This window comes from Gorilla gorilla, chromosome 22 (genome assembly GCF_029281585.2).
Source record: "Gorilla gorilla gorilla isolate KB3781 chromosome 22, NHGRI_mGorGor1-v2.1_pri, whole genome shotgun sequence".
Classification (NCBI taxonomy): Eukaryota; Metazoa; Chordata; class Mammalia; order Primates; family Hominidae; genus Gorilla; species Gorilla gorilla.
Genome location: NC_073246.2, coordinates 7,763,005 through 7,777,532, shown reverse-complemented (window position 1 = coordinate 7,777,532; position 14,528 = coordinate 7,763,005). Strand labels below are relative to the sequence as shown.

The 14,528-nt window shown below is 37.7% G+C and overlaps 1 pseudogene; it reads left to right on the top strand.

Annotated features, from left to right (window-relative positions):
- The window catches only part of LOC129529379 (putative tyrosine-protein phosphatase TPTE), a 39,440-nt pseudogene that overhangs the window by 16,406 nt on the left and 8,506 nt on the right, over window positions 1-14,528 (top strand).

The following is a 14,528-nucleotide window of genomic DNA, read 5'->3' as shown; positions in this document are numbered from 1 at the left end:
TTGTTTTTATCCCTTGCATTTTTTGTTGATATGCAAGTCAGAAGCCCATTTATAGTCTATCAATGTTTATATTTAAATGTTTAGAAAACATAATTATACCGTTTTATCCATCAATATCGAGAATAAAACTGGACTTGTACCTGTGAAAGATAAGAAATGCAACCTGCCTTTACTTCTATCTTCTTCCACACCTTGAATCCTAGTGTAAGAATGCCTAAAAATTCAAATCAATACTATTATTCATGATTTTATATCATTTATCTTTACTTTTAGAATCATTTATTTACATTTTCACCTGCTACTTTTTTTATTATTATTATACTGTAAGTTCTAGGGTACATGTGCACGATGTGCAGGTTTGTTACATATTCATGCATGTGCCATGTTGGTGTGCTGTACCCATTAATTCATCATTTACATTAGGTGTATCTCCTAATGCTATCCCTCCCCCATCCCCCCACCCCATGACAGGCCCTGGTGTGTGATGTTCCCCTTCCTGTGTCCAAGGGTTCTCATTGTTCAATTCCCACCTATGAGTGAGAACATGCAGTGTTTGGTTTTCTGACCTTGCGATAGTTTGCTGAGAATGATGGTTTCCAGCTTCATCCATGTCCCTACAAAGGACATGAACTCATCCTTTTTTATGGCTGCTTAGTATTCCATGGTGTATATGTGCCACATTTTCTTAATCCAGTCTATCATTGTTGGACATTTGGGTTGGTTCCAAGTCTTTGCTATTGTGAATAGTGTCACAATAAACATACGTGTGCATGTGTCTTTATAGCAGCATGATTTATAATCCTTTGGGTATATACCCAGTAATGGGATGGCTGGGTCAAATGGTATTTCTAGTTTTAGATTCTTGAGGAATCGCCACACTGTCTTCCACAATGGTTGAACTAGTTTACAGTCCCACCAACAGTGTAAAAGTGTTCAGTTTCTCCACATCCTCTCCAGCACCTGTTGTTTCTTGACTTTTTAATGATCGCCATTCTAACTGGTGTGAGATGGTATGTCATTGTGGTTTTGATTTGCATTTCTCTGATGGCCAGTGATGATGAGCATTTTTTCATGTGTCTGTTGGCTGCATAAATGTCTTCTTTTGAGAAGTGTCTGTTCATATCCTTTGCCCACTTTTTGATGGGGTTGTTTGATTTTTTTCTTGTAAATTTGTTTGAGTTCTTTGTAGATTCTGGATATTAGCCCTTTGTCAGATGAGTAGATTCCAAAAATTTTCTCCCATTCCGTAGGTTGCCTGTTCACTCTGATGGTAGTTTCTTTTGCTGTGCAGAAGCTCTTTAGTTTAATTAGATCCTGTTTGTCAATTTTGGCTTTTGTTGCCATTGCTTTTGGTCACCTGCTACATTTTTGTTCTTCATTTTGATTCACTGCTCAGCTGACTCAAGCACTTTGAGTAATTGTTTTTAGGAAAGGTACATGGAGGCTATGCTTCGTGTTGCTTCATGTTGGAGTGTCTGTCTGTTGCTCCCGAGTGTGAAAAGTACTTTTCCTGGATATGGATTTACTAAGTCATAGTTATTTCCCTGCAAACTCTGCACATAACTGCTTGAAGATTCATTTACATAGTACTCTTTTTTTAAGCAAAAAAGTCTCAATTGTGTATTTACTTGGTATAGTTTCAGGGTACACTGAAACAGATTAAGGGGCTAAAGCCACCCAAGCCACTTCTTCATGCCTTCGTAATCTGTCAGACTTGGTTCTGTATGGTGACATTGTCAAGTGAGTTCAGATTTATGACATTTCCTTGATACCCAGAGATCTAGTAGACTGTGTGGGATCAGAGGTTCTTGTAGTAAGGGAATGGCAACTTGAGGAGAGAATTCACCTCTTTTGGCCAATTGATCCTCCATCTACATCAGCCTTAACTCTCCAAGCCTGGGTGGAGGTGGTGGGTCCAGGTGGAGAGGGGAAGATTAGAAGGATTGGGGATTTCCTTTATCTCAGTTTAACCTAACATCATTCATCAAAGGCCAATGTTTTTTTTTTTAACTTTTATTTTAGGTTTGGAGGTACACGTGAGGTTTGCTACATAGGTAAGCTTGTGTCAGGGAGGTTTTTTTTTATTTTTTACATATTATTTCATCATCCAGGTATTAAGCTCAGTACCCAAACAGTTATCTTTTCTGCTCCTCTCTCTCCTCCTGCCCTCCCCACTTAAGTAGACCCCAGTGTCTATTTCCTTCTTTGTGTTCATAAGTCCTTATGATTTAGCTACCACTGATAGGTGAGAACATTCAGTATTTGGTTTTCTGTTTCTGCACTAGTTTGCTAAGGATAAGAGCCTCCAGCTCCATCGATGTTCCCACAAAATACATGATCTCATTCTTTTTTATGGCTGCATAGTATTCCATGGTATATATGTACCACATTTTCTTTATCCAATCTGTCATTGATGGGTACCTAGGTTGATTCCATGTCTTTGCTATTGTAAATAGTGCTGCAGTGAACATTCATATGCATGTATCTTTATAGTAGAATGATTTATATTCCTCTGGGTATCTACTCAGTATTGGGATTGCTCAGTCAAATAGTTCTGCTTTTAGCTCTTCAAGGTATTGTCATAGTGCTTTTTACAGTGATTGAACTAATTTACACTCCCACCAACAATGTATATGTGTTCCTTTTTCTCTGCAACCTTGCCCGCATCTGTTATTTTTTGACTTTTTAGTAATAGCCATTCTGACTGGTGTGAAATGGTATCTCATTGTGGTTTTGATTTGCATTTCTCTAATCTGTGATATTGAGCTTTTCTTCATATGTTTGTTGGCCACATGCATGTCTTCTTTTGAGAAATGTCTGTTCATGTCAAAGGCCAATTGTCAGTGCCCCAGTTCTGCTCAGTATCTGCCCTCTTTGTTCTCCCGTCTTAGGCACAGGCTGTGAGCATTGTCTTAGGATTCATGGCTCTTGGGGTGGAATTTGAGTCCTGTGTTGGAGGCTTCAGTATGACAGAAACTTTCTGAAGTCTTCTCCTACTGAAGCTTCCTGTGTTGGAGGCTTCTCCTCCTGAAGAGCCTCCAACACAGGAGGCTTCAGTAGGACAAAAAAAATTGTTCCTCATGAGCTACCTTGTCTCCAGCCATAAGGTAAAATGAGGCATTATTGGAGGCTCCATCAAACAGGTTCTCCTTCCTTTGATTAATGGAAGGAGCCCAGTCTTTCGGGTGTTTCTCCTTTGAAGTATATCTTACTAAAATGTCTTACCTCTGAAGTTCGTTTGCAACCTCATATGCGACTCTTGCTAATGTGTATCTGTTCACTAGGTGTCTAGTTTGAGGAGATGACAAGAGCACCATTTACTCCCTATGCTCATTCCTGAAACACCTTATTTTATTGCAGTGGAAACTGAGATCTGGCCAAAGTTTGATGATTTGCCCAGGCTGGCATTAAAATACAGTTCTCTTCTACCACCCTTTTCTGTCTTCATGCTATACTCTTTGAGATGACCACAAGTTTAAGTTTAGTATTGCCATAAAGTTGGGGTTGGAGCTTTGCATGCAATGGAAATGTTACTAAACATCCAAAGTTTACTGTCTTATTTGCATATATTCTGGATAGCATAGTAAACAAGTAAAATACTCATGGAGCAGGAAGAATAAAATTTTAGCTATTAGTAAAAAGCATTTTGTTATACAACTTCTGAATAATTTTCTTTTGAAATTATATTTATAAGGCCCTTTGTTTTTTGGTTAAATTTACAATATATGTTAGAAGAAATCTGATTAATTTTATTTTTACTTCTTTTTGCAGCAGCAAGATTAAGAAAATTGTGCATTCAATTGTATCATCCTTTGCATTTGGGTATGTGAGACATAGAAAACACCATGTATTAAATATATCTGAGACTTGGCTGGGCACGGTGGCTCACGCCTGTAATCCCAGCACTCTGGGAGGCCGAGGCGGGCGGATCACATGAAGTCAGGAGTTCAAGACCAGCCTGGCTAACATGGTGAAACCCCATCTCTACTAAAAATACAAAAGTTAGCTAAGCATAATGGTGGGTGCCTATAATCCCAGCTACTCAGGAGGCTGAGGCAGAAGAATCACTTGAACCGAGGAGGCATAGGTTGCAATGAGCTGAAATTGCACCATTGCACCGCAGCCTTGGCGACACAGCAAGACTCCATGTAAAAAAAAGAAAAAGAAAAGAAAAGAAAATATATGAGTCTCATATATATCTATACATACATATATATATGAGACTTACTACTTCAATGAGAAACACTGAAATAACAAAAAAGCATTTCCACTGTCCATCAGTTGCTAAGTAGCCATGTGCCCCGTCTAATGTAATCTAATTTATCATGGAATTTTGGTTTAAGCTGGACATTAAGAATTGCAAATAAATGGCTTTTGCCTAAGATTAATAGTAATATATTAATATTGTTTTTCTTCCATCTGCAAAAGTAACATTAATGAAAATCAAATGTTAAAATTCTATAATTATTAATAAAGTGTTTTATTAGTACCGTATACATCAGGAATTACTCTTTAATTTTGGAAACAATTTACTTAGACTCTTCTCTACATAAGAGTAAGATTTCATACTATGATATAGATTTATGCAATATAATTGTTTCCTTTTGAATTAATAATATTTGAATTTGAGCTGCAAGTTTTTAAAAAAGTACTTCAAAGACGAATTCACCTTCATAGACTAGGCAAATAGTCTAATCAATTTATGGAGAATGTATTTAGAATATGTAACAGCAAGTGGCAGGAGGTACTTTAGAGTTCAAGACTCATGTGCCCATCACTCTGCTAGAAGCACCCATAAATATGAAATCATGTGCTTGTTGAAAATGTCACTGATGAAAAATCTTGGTCTTTTAAGAGCTTATGTTACTCATGCTTTCATTTGGTTTTTATTAATAAATTCTTTAGAATTATCTAGATTAATGAGGGTTTATTTTTTATGAGAAATTGGTATAAACTTCTTATGAAATTCGCAAATTTTAAGAAGAGTTTATAAACAGACAGGTGATTTTAATTCAGTTTTACTTTTCTCTCTTGAGGTGTTGGCCTGGTGTGTTTACTGTAAAAGGCCACAATAATATCTTGTGAAGTGGTTTGGTGAGAATTTTGTTTATTAAGAACTGCTTCTATTGGGTGAAAACAGTGATTTTTCTGAGATTCTAAGGCATTACAGTTTTTCCTGCCACTGGGCAGCTTAATACTAAATAATAACATTTTGGTACCTGATCAGTGGCTTAAATATAGTATAGCTACAGGGACAAATGCCCCTTTATCTTTGCATTTATTTATTTATTTATTTGTTTATTTTAGACTATTTGGAGTTTTCCTGGTCTTACTGGATGTCACTCTCGTCCTTGCTGACCTAATTTTCACTGACAGCAAACTTTATATTCCTTTGGAGTATCGTTCTATTTCTCTAGCTATTGCCTTATTTTTTCTCATGGATGTTCTTCTTCGAGTATTTGTAGAAGGGTACGTTTGATTATTTTTATAATGCATTAAGCTACTTTGTAGTTTTATAAGAAGCACTTTCGGAGGCTGAGGTGGGAGGATCCCAAGGTCAGGAGTTCGAGACAATCCTGGCCAACATGGTGAAACCCCGTCTCTACTAAAAGTACAAAAATTAGCTGGATGTGGTGGTGGTTGCCTGTAATCCCAGCTGCTTGGGAGGCTGAGGCAGGAGAATCGTTTGAACCTGGGAGGCAGAAGTTGCACTGAGCTGAGATCATGCCATTGCACTCTAGCCTGGGTGACAGGGTGAGACTCCATCTCAAAAAAAAAAAAAAAAGCATTTTAAAATAATTAACAGGAGCATTCACTACAAACTGACTTAAGAGCCTTTGGGCCTTATGAGAACATTGGTGGTAGTCTGGCAGTACCCCCCCATGTCCTGTGTTTGAGGTGGCCATGGATTGATGTTCCTCTGCCTTTGGACAGGGGTGGAAAGAGTGGGAGGGACTGCATCTTGTGGTTTGAGTGACAGCTCAGCCATAGCACAATAAGACACTAGGTAGACTTTTACAGTTTTTGATCTAGGCCCTGATTCCCAGACAGCACCTGTGGATCCACCTGGAGGCTAGGAGAACTTGCCATCCTGAAGGCAAGGACACAGGCCTGGCTGTTTTTACCATGTGATGACTGTAGAGCCCCAGGGCCTTCAGTAAACTCCTGCAATAGCTAAGGAGTGGTTACAGCAGGTCTTGGGCAAGACCCCGTGCTGTGCTGGCCTCAGGTCTGACCCAATGCAGTCACAGTAGTGGTGGCCACAGATGTGCTTATGTCACTCAACCCCAAGCTTTAGGTGCCTCAGAACAGAGAGAGAGACTCTGTTTGTTTGGGAGAAAGTAAGGGAAGAAAACAAGAGTCTCTTTTTGGTAATGCAGAGAATTATCCTGGATCTTGTCCAAGACCATTAAGGCAGTACCACTATGAGTCTGCAAGAACCAGAGTTTAGGAGGCTTGGGGTGCCCCCTAAAGCAGATAGAGATTAGATCACAGTATCCAAGTTCTTTCAAATATCTGGAAAGCCTTCCCAAGAAAGATGGGTACAAGCAAGCCCTGACAGTGAAAACTACAATAAATACAGTGAAAACTACAATCAATACATAACTCTTCAATGCCCAGACACCAAAGAATATCTGCTAGCATCAACACTATCCAGGAAAACATGACCTCACCAAATGAACTAAATAAGACACCAGGGGCCAATCCTGTAGAAACAGAGATATGTGACCTTTCAGACAAAGAAATCAAAATAGCTGTGTTGAGGAAGGAAACTCAAAGAAATTCAAGATAACACAGAGAAGGAATTCATAATTCTATTAGATAAGTTTAACAAAGAGATTGAAATCATTTAAAAGAATCAAGCAGAAATTCTGGAGCCAAAAAATGTAATTGGCATGCCGAAGAATGCATTAGTCTTTTAATAGCAGAATTGATAAACCAGAAGAAAGAATTAATGAGCTTGAAGACAGGCTATTTCAAAATACATAGAGGAGACAAAGGAAAGAATAAAAAACAATGACGCCTGCCTACAGGATCTAGAAAATAGCCTCAAAAGGACAAATATAAGTGGTATTGGCCTTAAAGAGGAGGTGGGGAGTGTAGAAAGTTTATTCAAAGGGATGGTAACAGAACGTCCCAAACCTACAGAAAGATATCAATATCCAAGTACAAGAAAGTTATAAAACACGAAGCAGATGTAACTCAAAGAAGACTACCTCAAGGCATTTAATAATCACAGTCCCAAAGATCAAGGATAAAAAGAGGATCTTAAAAGCAGCAAGAGAAAAGAAACCAATAATATACAATGGCGCTACAATATATCTGGCAGCAGACTCTTTAGTAGAAACGTTTCAGGCCAGGAGAGAGTGGCATGACATATTGAAAGTGCTGAAGGAAAAAAACATTTACCCTAGAACAGTGTATCCAGTGAAAATATCCTTCAAAGTGAAGGGGAAATAAAGACTTTTCCACACAAAAGCTGAGGGATTTTGTCAACACTAGACCTGTCCTAGAAGAAATGCTAAAGGGAGTATTTCAATCAGAAAGATAAGGACATTAATGAGCAATAAGTAACAACCTGAAGGTATAAAACTCACTGGTAATAGTAGGTATACGGAAAAATGCAGAATGTTATAACACTGTAACTATGATGTATAAACTACTCTTACTCTAAGTAGAGAGACTAAACTATGAGCCAATCAAAAATATTAACTACAACTTTTCAAGACATAGATGGTATAATAAGATATAAATAGAAATAACAAAAAGTTAAAAAATAGGGAGACTAAGTTGTAGAGTTTTTATTAGTTTTCTTTTTACTTGTTTATGAAAACTTATAAGATTAAAATAATGGATTATAAGATAGTATTTACAAGCCTCATGGTAACCTCAAACCAAAAAATATAACAATGGATACACGAAAAATAAAAAACAAGAAACTAAATCATATCACCAGAGAAAATTACCTTCACTAATGAAAGACAGGAAGGAAAGAAGGAAGAGAAGACCCCAAAACAACCAGAAAACAAATAACAAAATGGCAGGAGTAAGTCCTTACTTATCAATAATAACATTGAATGTCAGTGGACTAAACTTTTCAATCAAAAGATAGAGTGGATGAATGGATGAAAGAACAAGACCCATCCAGGTGTGGTGGCTCACGCCTGTAATCCCAGCAGTTTGGGAGGCCAAGGCAGGCAGATCATGAGGTCAAGAGCTACAGACCATCCTGGCAAACGTGGTGAAACCCTGTCTCTACTAAAAATACAAAAATTAGCAGGGTGTGGTGGTGCGCACCTGTAGTCCCAGCTACTCAGGAGGCTGAGGCAGGAGAATCACTTGAACCCGGGAGGCAGAGGTTGCAGTGAGCCGAGATGGTGCCACTGCACTCCAGTCTGGTGACAGAGCAAGACTCCAGCTCAAAAATAAATAAAATAAAAAAACCCATTGCTCTGTTGCCTACAGGAAACACTCTTCTCCCATAAAGACACATGTAGGCTGGAAGTGGTGGCTCACTCCCATAATCCCAGCACTTTGGGAGGCAGAGGCGGGTGGTTTACTGGAGGTCAGGAGTTCGAGACCAGCCTGGCTAATATGGTGAAACCCCGTCTCTACTAAAAATACAAAAATTAGCTGGGTGTGGTGCCGGGCACCTGTAATTTCAGCTACTCATGAGGCCGAGGCCAGAGAATCACTTGAACCTGGGAGGCAGAGGTTGCAGTGAGCTGAGATCACACCACTGCACTCTAGCCTGGGTGACAGAGTGAGATTCAGTCTCAAAAAGAATAAAAATAAAAACAAAAAAACCCAAAAACCAAAACCAAAACCAAAAACATGCTAATATATCTGATAAATATTGATGCGAAAATCCTCAACAAGATACTAGAAAACTGAATTCAACAATATATGGGAAAGATCATTCATCATGACAAGTGGGATGTGTCTCTGGGATGCAAGGATGGTTCAACATTTGTAAATCAATCAATGCGATACATTATATCCACACAGTAAAGGATAAAAACCATAAGATCATTTCAGTTGATGCTGAAAAAACATTTGATAAAATTCAACATCCCTTCATGGTAAACACCCTAAAAAAACTGGGTATAGAAGTAACATACCTCAACTTAATAAAAACCGTATATGACAGACCCACAGTCATTACCGTACTGAATGGGGAAAAAATGAAAAGCTTTTCTCTGCGATCTAGAACACAATGAGGATGCCCACTTTTACCACCGTTGTTCAACATAGTACCGGAAGTCCTAGCTAGATCCATTATAGAAGAGAAAGAAAGGGAATAAAAAAAGAAATCCAAATTGGGATGGAAGAAGTAAAATTATCCTTGTGTTTGCAGATGATACATTTTATTTGGAAAATACTAAAGACTCCACCAAAAAAACTATTAGAATTGATAAATTCGGTAAAGTTGCAGGATACAAAATCAATATACAAAAATCAGTAGCATTTCTATATGTCAACAGTGAACCATTTGGAAAGGACATTTAAAAAGTGGTCCTATATACAATAGCCACAAATAAAATTAAATACCTAGAAATTAACCTAACCAAAGAAGTGTAAGATCTTTATAATGAAAATGATAAAACACTGATGAAAGAAATTGAAGAGGACACCAAAAAATGGAAAGAGATTCCATGTTCATGGATTGGAAGAATCAATATTGTTAAAATGTCCATACTATCCAAAGCAATTTACAGATTCAATGCACTCCCTGTCAAAATATGAATGACATTCTTCACAGAAATAGAAGAAACAATCTTAAAATTTATATGGAGCCGCAAAAGACCCAGAATAGCCAAAGCTATTCTAAGCAAAAAGAACAAAGCTGGAGGAATCACATTACCTGACTTCAAATTATACTACAGAACTATATAACGAAAACACCATGGCACTGGCATAAAAACAGACACACAGACCACTGGAATAGAATAGAGAACCCAGAAACAAATCCACACACACTTACAGTGAACTCATTTTTCATAAATGTGCCAAGAACATACATTGAACAAAAGACATCTCTTCAACAAATGGTTCTGGGAAAACTGGATATACACATACAGAAGAATGCACCTAGACCCCTACCTCTCACCATATACAAAAATCAAATCAACATGAATTAAAGACTTAAATCTAAGACCTCAATGAAACTACTATACTACAAGAGAACATTGGGAAGAATCTCCAGGACATTGGTCTGAGCAAAAATTACTTGGGCTATACCTGACAAGCACAGGCAACCAAAGCAAAAATGGGCAAATGGGATCACATCAAGTTAAAAAACTGCTTCATAGCAGAGGAAACAATTAGCAAAGTGAAGAGACAGCCCACAGAATGGGAGAAAATACTTGCAAACTACCCACCTGAAAAGGGATTAATAACCAGAATATGTAAGGAGCTCAAACAACTCTCTAGGAAAAAATCTAATAATCTAATTTTTTAAATGAGGATAAGATTTGAATAGGCATTTCTCAAAACATACAGATGGTAAACAGGCATATCAAGAGATGCTTGACATGATTGATCATTAGAGAAATTCTCAGTGTAGAAAACTACCATGAGATATCATCTCACCCCAGCTAAAATGGTTTATATCCAAAAGTCAGGCAATAACAAATCCTGACAAAGATGTGAAGATAAGAGAACCCTCATACACTGTTCATGGAAATGTAAATTAGTGGAACCAATTGGAGAACAGTTTGGAGGTTACTCAAAAAACTAAAAATAGAACTACCATATGATCCAGCAATCCCACTGCTGGGTAGATACCCACAAAAAAGGAAATCAGTATATAGGAGAGATATCTGCATTCCCTGTTTGTTGCAGCACTGTTCATAATGGCTAAGATTTGGAAGCAACCTAAGTGCCCATCAACAGATGAAGGGGTAAAGAAAATATAGTACATATACACAAGAGAGTATTATTTAGCCATAAAAAACAATAAGATCCTGGCCAAGTGCACTGCCTCATGCCTCTAATCCCAGCACTTTGGGAGGCTGAGGTGGGCAGATCACCTGAAGTCGGGAGTTCGAGACCAGCCTGACCAACATGGAGAAACCCCATCTCTACTAAAAATACAAAAATTAGCTGGGTGTGGTGCCAGGCGCCTGTAATCCCAGCTACTCGTGAGGCTGAGGCAGGAGAATCGCTTTAACCCAGGAGGTGGAGGTTGCAGTGAGCCGAAATCACGCCATTACACTCCGGCCTGGGCAACAAGAGTGAAACTCCATCTCAAAAAAAAAAAAAAAAAAAAAAAAAAGAGATCCTGTCATTTGGAACAACATGGATGGAACTGGAGATCACTATGTTTGTTAAGTGAAATAAGCCAGGCACAGAAGGATAAACATCACATGTTCTCACTTATTATGGAGCTCTAAAAAAAAAAAAAAAAAAAAAAAAAATTGAACTCATAGACCTAGAGAGTAGACGGATGGTCATCAGAGGCTGGGAATGGTAGTAGGGGCTTGGGGGTGGGGAGGTGGGGATGGTTAATGGGTACAAAAAAATAGAATGAGTAACGCCTACTATTTGATAGCACAACAGATTGACCATAGTCAACAATAACTTGATTGTATATTTTTAAATGACTGAAAGAGTGTAATTGGATTGTTTGTAACATGAATGATAAATGCTTGAGGGGATAGATACCCCATTGTCCACAATGAGGGTGATTATTACGCATTTAGTTATATCTCTTATTATGTTTGAATTGCCATGTTGGTGTTTTAGTCACATATAAGTGTCAAATGATGAATATAATTTTATTGTTTGAAAACTTCCCATGAATGTTATATTTTTCCCTTAGTCTACTCTAGAAAATACATTTTAAATAATTCTTGATAGTAGAATTCTTAATGGGGATGAGTCAATAGTTTGTGGTCTTTAAATATTCCTATCTCTTCTTGCAGGGGGGGAATGAACTTATTTTTTTGTTTTATATTACAGGAGACAGCAGTGTTTTTCTGACTTATTTAACATTTTAGATACTGCCATTATTGTGATTCTTCTGCTGGTTGATGTCGTTTACATTTTTTTTGACATTAAGTTGCTTAGGAATATTCCCAGGTATGAAACATAAGACTTACCTCTCTTAAAGTTTTTCATTAATTTTAGCATTTTCTGTGCCTTTTATTCTATATAATCTTTTCAACTTCAAATGTTCTCATTCTATACCAAATACATTGCTTTAAAATGAAATGTTTAGGTAAATTCCCACATACTTTGAAACTAAAAGATTGTGATATTTAGGGACCGGTGAAGAGTATACAGGCTAAGTACCATTAATGGAATAAAGAAGATGCAGTACCCCAAAGAAGGACTTTTACTCTTGTACTAACTTTAACTTCTCTACATTTTGAAGTTCTCGTCAAATTCCCATTTGTATCATTTTTTGGCCTTTTGGCTAGATCAAGTATAATATTATTATCAGTTTAATATCTGCTATATCAAAAAAATTTATATTGAAAACAATTCCCCTCTCTGCTTCAACTACAAATCCCTTACACATAATGTTCTGTCTGGATTTTTCCTACAGCCAAGAGGGAATTTATTTGAGCATACGCAAAATTAGAGTGACTTCAATCATGAGTTTCTAAAAAATAGCAAACAGAACAGAAACTAGGAGATGACACGTGGCAACACAATAGTAGAGTTTTGCAGTATAGTTGTGGTAGAAACAAAGAAAGCTTAGGCAAAGTTAGAAGTGTTAGGGATTGGGAAACTGAAGAGTATATGAAGCCCTGGTGACTCTTTTTTTACTGTGACAATGAGGAAAATGAAAGAGCAAATGTATACTGGGATGTAGATGGTGGCTTCCTAAGCTTGTTCATGGGTCAAATAGCTGGTTTCTTTTTGTACCCTAGCTTCCCTGGACTACAGCTCAGGCCCTAACTAAAAGCATGTTAAGTGATAGGCTTTTGGAGTTATTTGAAAATAACCTCAGCCAATGTGGTCCTCTGACTAGAAACGTCAGCATCACTTGAGAGCTTGCTAGAAATATAAGAAGAAAAATACCTTAGGCCCCACCCTGGACCCACTGAATCAGTATCTCTGGGACCCAGAAATCTGCAGCTTAACAAGCTTTTCCAGGTGGCTCTTATTGATGTGTGCCCAAATCAGAGAAGCACCAGTCCAGACCATCAGTTCTCTGCTTTGGTGGTTCTGATGGTAGGGGAGATTCCAGCTAGCACACTTCAGAAGTATCTCAATCTGTTGCCTCCCTGATGTGTAGTAGCAGCTGTAGTGAACATCTGTTACTCATGGGAATAACAAAGATGAACAAGAATAATCGATTTGTTTTGATGTGGAAAAATTGAAAATGCTAGTCTTAAATCCCAAAATTAAATTTACAGATGCTAAGAGTCTATTGTATCACTATTTCTCTAGACCAGAATTTCTCAGCCTCAGCATTGCTGACATTTTGGGCCAGATCATTGTCATAAGAGGGTGGTGAGCAGTTATATTAATTGTAGGGTGTTTAGCAAAATTCCTGGCCTCTATTCACTAGATGTAAGTAACACACAGACACACACACGCACGCACGCCAGTGGTGAAAACCTAAATGCCTCCAGACATTGCCAAATATCCCCCAGGTAGGTAATTGGGGAGAGGAGGGAAAATTGCCTCTGGTTAACAACTGCTGCTCTAGACATAGTTTATATTGATAAAATTCTGTTTCTGAAGCAAAAATGGATCTTTTAAATTTATTCTTAGATGGACACATTTACTTCGACTTCTACGACTTATTATTCTGTTAAGAATTTTTCATCTGTTTCATCAAAAAAGACAACTTGAAAAGCTGTTAAGAAGGCGGGTAAGTGGGCAAAACATGCTTATGATTCGCAAAAATATTTTGTGTTTTGGGACCCATTAACAAGGGTTGATATCTATACTATATAATGTTTTTTATTTTTATGTTGATGAGTGTTTCACAAACTAATGATGATTTTAAACTGTCAGGTTTCAGAAAACAAAAGGCGATACACAAGGGATGGATTTGACCTAGACCTCACTTACGTTACAGGTTTGTGACACTTAACCGTTGATTTACTTGTATTACTTCACTTTTTCTTGTAAATGTATTTTTTTTTGCCTCATCTAAGACACATTCATTCAAAATATTCTTTATTCATGAGGATATATGCTACTGTGATAGTGTGACATATTTGTGGTTTAGCCCTGGCAATGGAAGATCTGCATGTCTTCTCAATTCAGGACTACTCAGTTGCAGCATAGGAACTTGAATGGATTTTCAGCTGACTCCATTTGAGTTTCAATTTATTAACCTCTAGTAGTTATTTCTGAGTCCCAAGGATCCCACAGAGACCTCTTCTTATCCTAGAATCCCAGAGAATGAGGTCAGTGCTTTGTAGATCTCAGGTTTTCTGCGTCAGAGGGCTGCAAAGCACCTTGGGAGTTCCCACCATCACTGGTGCCCAGAAATCTTGGATTTTCTGTGGTATTTAAGATAAGAAATAAATTCGAAGAACAGGGGGAACTTCAGACTGAGG